The 5,821-nt window shown below is 34.4% G+C and overlaps 1 pseudogene; it reads left to right on the top strand.

Annotated features, from left to right (window-relative positions):
• Nucleotides 1-536: 536 nt before the first annotated feature.
• LOC133832176 (calpain-type cysteine protease DEK1-like) lies at nt 537-4,936 on the top strand (annotated as a pseudogene).
• Nucleotides 4,937-5,821: the final 885 nt, after the last annotated feature.

The raw sequence follows: 5,821 nt of genomic DNA, 5'->3' as shown, positions 1-5,821 counted from the left end.
TTTTATTTTTTATTTATTATTTTTTAATTGTTAATTATTTATGAGTACGCAAGGGGGGTTTTCTTGATGATTATGCAAACCTGTGTAAGAATTAGGAACACATTTAAGCTTTCCATTTATTGCTGGCCATTGAATTTATTACTTGAGATCCATCTTCCATGATGATGTTTAGAAGCTCAGATAACAGAACTTGTCTTGTCTAGAGATGCATTAAATCTATTCCCTTTAGTTGATGGGAGTAATACCATGAAAACTCTATTTAGCTTAAATGCATTAAATTGGAAAGGTTCTTTGGCTCAAGTTTCTTCCTGGTCAAGTGTTAACAAGGATATATACTAAATTGACAGACACCTTAATTGAAGAAAGTTGTTTTTTCTTTTCTTAACTAAGTATTATGGTTAGATATGATATATGCTAGTTATGTACTTTCTATTTATGTAGATGAAAAGAATAAGACTTGTAAAACCTTCTTTGTGTTCTTTAAGAGTTGTCTTACAATATAATGTTTGTCTTCTTTTCTTTCCTCATACGTGTGCATGTGTTTCAGTTGGATCTTTTCCAAAAACTGGTCGAACATCCTGCAAGGACCACTGTTAAATATATTATGTGGTTTCCTGTCTCTCTCTGCATGGGCAGTTGTTATATCTCCGGTTGTGGTTCTTATCATATGGGGAAGCTGGCTGATTGTAATATTGGGTTGAGATATAATTGGTCTGGCTATAATAATGGCTGGAACTGCTCTATTGTTGGCTTTTTATTCAATTATGCTTTGGTGGAGAACACAATGGCAAAGCTCAAGTACGTATTTCATTGAAATTTATTTATATTTCAATATGTGACAACCTTACTATTTCAACATCATTAATAAAGGCTAAGATTTAAAAAAAAAAAAAGTATATGACCATTAGTTTATTGTCCTGTGCCTAGAAATAAGTTGGTCTTAATCATTTGACTTCATAATTATTGTTTGTAGGCATTTATATTTGGTTCTTCTACGAAACTTTTTGCTTGCTATTAACAATGCTTTCTTGAAATTTTGGTTTGTTATGACGATAAGTATCTCAATTGTGCAAGCATGAATGTCAATGTGTTCATGTAACTTTGAGGGGTGTAAAGAAATATAAGAAGTTTTCAGATGTGAGGGATTGTAGTTTGCCTTAGCATGGAAAAGCAGAGAATATATTTTTGTATCTGATATCTGAACCTGAGAACAAGTATGTTTTGCCCAGAATTGTAATTTTGTAGTCATCTTAAATAGAATGAACTTAATATGTTTTTGATCATCCTTTCCTCTAATTGCGTGAACTGAGAGAGTATGTGCTGAATTTGATTTGACCTTTCAATTAATGTGCAAATCATTTTCCTACAAGTTTCATTGGGTAACCCTTTGGCTGGTTTCCTTCTCTAATGGGGGAGTGTGCTTGTCCTCTCTTCTAGTCAATACTAGTCTTTGATTCATCATCATGCAACAAAAAAGAAAATTGACATCATATTTATGGTGTAGCCTTGTTTGAGCTTTGGGAGCTTAGTACTATATTTGTTATCTCTTGGATGCTAGAGGGCTAGTTAGATTCAAAAGAAATCAGTTGGTAGTTTTATCTTTCTAGCTAATAGGACTATTTTCACTTTTTTTTTTCCTTTTGTCATTTTATGCATTGTCTGTAAATTCAAGGTTATGATTTTTCAACATTTAATGAAACATGCTACAAGCTTAGGTTGACAAAAGATGAAACCAGTTACTCTGAAGTAGGCTAAACATTATATTATTCTGCTCTAATTCTTGAAATGACATTTTTGAATTCATTTATACTCCAGTTCCTTCTATTCTTGTTCCTTTTTAGTCTTGTATGGTTTAGCAGACAAGCTTAAAGGAGCTTATCCTTAATTAGACACTTTTAGAAACTTATTTATTTTTTTAAGATTGACCCTTTCAGAAACTTCAATAGTTTTTCAAATGGCAAGTCTTAAGTGTAAGAGGAATAGAAGAGAGGGTGGGGAGTTTGTAGTGCATTTAGAATTATTTCATTGGGTAAATTTTTGTTTAGATTGGATTTAAGATTGAGCACAGTTGTACTGTAGCTGTGTATTCTCTTTCTTGATTAATACAAATATCTTCTTATTAGTGAAAATAAAAAGAAGGTTAATTATGGATTCTTAACTCACTAGTTGCCCCTGCTATTGGGGCTGGAGAAAATGTTCTCTGTTGGTCTTCTGGAGGAAAAGTGTAGAGAAATGTTATAATATGAGGTATTATTGCTAAATAATGAGATATGCTCTATGAAGGTTGATCAATGTGATGTGTTAACAGTGTCTGGTCCATTCGGGTGGAAATTATATTAAATGGTTAATTGGCCCTGTTAAAGCTCTGTTACATTATTGTGATGAAGCTTTTGATGAATTATATTATTTTTATGTCTAGCCACCTGACTTCAGAATGTTTCGCTCACATTTCACTGAATTTTACTTCTACAAGTGTTGTTGATGTTCTTTTACTTCTAGGTGTTGCTCTTCTTTGTGCGTACGAACTTTGTTTTGTGTATGTTACAGTTGGTTCAAAGGCATCTCAGTGGAATTCACCTTCTGGTTTCTTCTTTGGCGTATCAGCAATTGCCTTAGCAATTAACATGCTCTTTATATATAGAATGGTGTTTAATGGTACATGCAGTTCTCTTGTTTGGAGTTTTAGTCATTTGTTTCTATGTTTTCTGCTTTTGCAGTAGCAATTGAATCTTACTGTTTATTAGTTCGTATCATTTGCTATCATTTTTTATTTTCGGAGTTGTTTGTTTTCCCCCTTTTTTAAGTCTCTATCTCTTTGCACAGGAAACGACTTAGATGTGGATGAGTATGTAAGGAAGGCATACAAATTTGCCTATTCCAATTGTATAGAAGTGGGTCCTGTGGCTTGTTTACCAGAACCACCAGACCCTAATGAGCTTTATACTCGACAATCTAGTAGGCAAGTCATAGTATAACCTATTTATATCAATACTCATTTTTACCGATCATTTGTGTTTTTGTTGATCTAGATTTGTTTAGTAAAGTCTCTACCATTTTTAATTCTTACTTATTGTGGAAAAAGTATATGTCTGTCTTTGTAACAACTTCATTATGAGTCTCATGTTGCTTTTATATTGCATGTTCTGATAAGACAATGGGTCCTGTTAATTTTAAGACATAGTCGATAAGTTTTGATTGCATTTATTTATTTTGTATAAATTTTTGTACTTTTGTTTCATTTAATGTTATCTCCAAATTAGAGATAGGATCTGTGTGGCTCAAGATCTAATTGTTGTGTGTGTGTGTGTGTGATTAGTTCAAGTGGTTGGGTAGGTAAGTGTGAGCAATGCAGGATTCAAGTCCTCGTAAATGTATCTGTTTACCGAGTTTTTCGGAAACGAATAACTAACAGAATAATAAAAAGATAGGAACTGTAGAAATGCTGAAATGTAACTAAACAAACAGTGTTTTTACGTGGTTCAGGCGTTAACGAGCCCTAGTCCACGAGTCGGTGTTATTATACTTGGAAAAGGTTACAGTAAGATGGCTGGTGCACAAGAACTTCACACACTCACAGTGTTTCTCTCGGGTTCTCTTGAAGAAGATGAAGCTAGAGAGATTTTAGTAGAGTTTTTGCTATATGATTTGTTCGTCCTTCTTCTTGTAAAAGGAAGGGGTCTTTATAGCTAGGGTTTCGGATTAGGGTTTTTCTCTACGTACATGAGTCTTAATTACACCAGCCATAAATAGGGGATACAATTACTGTAGTAGCATGGCTACCAGACTCTATGTGGGTATATTTACGTGAAAGTATGGGGAACACACAAAGTCAGCCGTCTTTTCCAAGTTGTCAGCAGAACAGTAGGCGAAAAGGTACCCTTAGGCGTGCTGGGATGTGTGCGGCTTTGACCTGACGGGCGTGTCAGGCGGGATCCTGTGTCAGACGGATATCATTCCAAATATGCCTTCTCCCGGACTCGACCGTTCGGTTTTGTTCTGTGCGAGGCACGGAACTGTTTCCGCGGAGACCACTCGAAGAGCCTCTCCTGGAAGGGGCCTCCCCGAGGGGTATCCTTCGGGAGTCCGGGAGAGTCGACGAGTTTCCGTGTTGTGCTTGCTTGGAAGAGTAATCCGGATACTAAACAGGAGAGGCGAAGCCTTTCTGTCCATCCGCGAGCTCTGGTCACCCTCCGTGAAAGACATCGATAATTCTGCTTCCCCGAGGTCATCAATCTAAACGCTATCCGGAAATCTGGATAACAGTATCTTATTAAAACGGTTGGATATTCATTTTGTTATTGGGCTAAGATTTTCTTGGAACTTTGTTTCTTCTCTTCTTCCCTAAATTTGTAATGGATGTTTAGGGCTTCACATCTTGGGCTGCTATACCTTGTATCACTTGTAGTACTTCTGGTATATTCCATTTTATATGGTCTGACTGCGAAGGAAGCACGTTGGCTTGGTGCTACCACATCAACTTCTGTTATTATTCTTGGTTTGTTGAATTGCCTTCACTTTTTATCTAGTTGTTTTTACTTTTCATAACACTAATATTAAGAGTTAAAAAAAAGTGAGGATGTTCTTAGTCAAACACAAATTCTTAAATATATGTTTTATTTTATAGATTGGAACATGGGAGCATACATGTATGGTTTCCAGCTTCTTCAAAGTCGTGTTGTAGCACTATTTATTGCTAACACTTCACGGGTTTTTCTCATTTACTTTGGAGTCCATTACTGGTTTGTAATTGCCTGTTAGATTTTCCAAATAAATGCCTTCTTGGTTTTGGTTTACTTTTTGTAAGCTATTTCCGATTTTCTTTCTTGCTAGGTACTTGGGGCATTGCATTTCATGTCATCTGTTTCATATCTATTCTTCCCAACATGTCAAAATTATACCTAAATCGATTAAACTTGTTTCCATTTTTAAGATATAATATAGTTATATAAGAAATCAATTTGGGATTTATAACATACTGCCAAAGAAGAGTATATATGTGTATAAATGAGTTTATTTATGGCCTCATATTAGGGAATAAATGAAAAAAATCTCTTGCATTGACTGTAATTCCTACTTTGTCAACACTCAATATCTACATTGCATTGCATAAATTATTGGTTTCTTCATAGTTTGTAATTTGTTATATGGTAATGTTAATAAATATAGTAATATACAGATAATTGGGTATGGGTTAGTAATATTGTTCAACATGACAATGTGGGGGTGGTGTGTCAACAACCTTAAATCTCTCTCATCTCATCAAGGTACGGTGACCAATTTCGTTACTAATTTCCTCACTTTTGGTCTAGCTGGATACTTTTTGTTTCAAGAACCATTATCATTTTAGGTAAATCAATTGACGCCATCTCCACTTTACATTTTTGCAGAAAAAGAAAAGTACTATGAACTTTATTTTAATATTTAGCGAAAGTAATTTTATGTTCCTCTAATATCTTACCCGTAAGCTAGTTTGATATATTAAATAGAATTTTAGTTATAATGTCATTAATAAGAATGATGAATGGAGAAATGATTAGCTCCACTAGATCCATACTTGCATAAACTTTTTTTTTCTCCTTTTGCCATTGGAAAGATAAAGAAGAAGAAAAAACAATGAAGAGAGAACTTCATATGTTTAGTTATATGTCTGACTCTTGTCATGTTTAAATGGTGGAGTATATCATTATACTTATTTTTTTTCCTGCATTACTGAGTACTTAAAGATAGGAAGAAAGTTACTGATTTATTCAGATTTGCAAAGAAAATCAATACTAGAACACCCCAGGTTTTCCAGAGCCTGTCTCTTTCAGTTTACTCTACA

Source organism: Humulus lupulus, chromosome 4, assembly GCF_963169125.1.
Source record: "Humulus lupulus chromosome 4, drHumLupu1.1, whole genome shotgun sequence".
Taxonomy (NCBI): Eukaryota; Viridiplantae; Streptophyta; class Magnoliopsida; order Rosales; family Cannabaceae; genus Humulus; species Humulus lupulus.
Note: the sequence above shows the minus strand (reverse complement) of the source record. Positions and strands in the feature narration are given on the sequence as shown.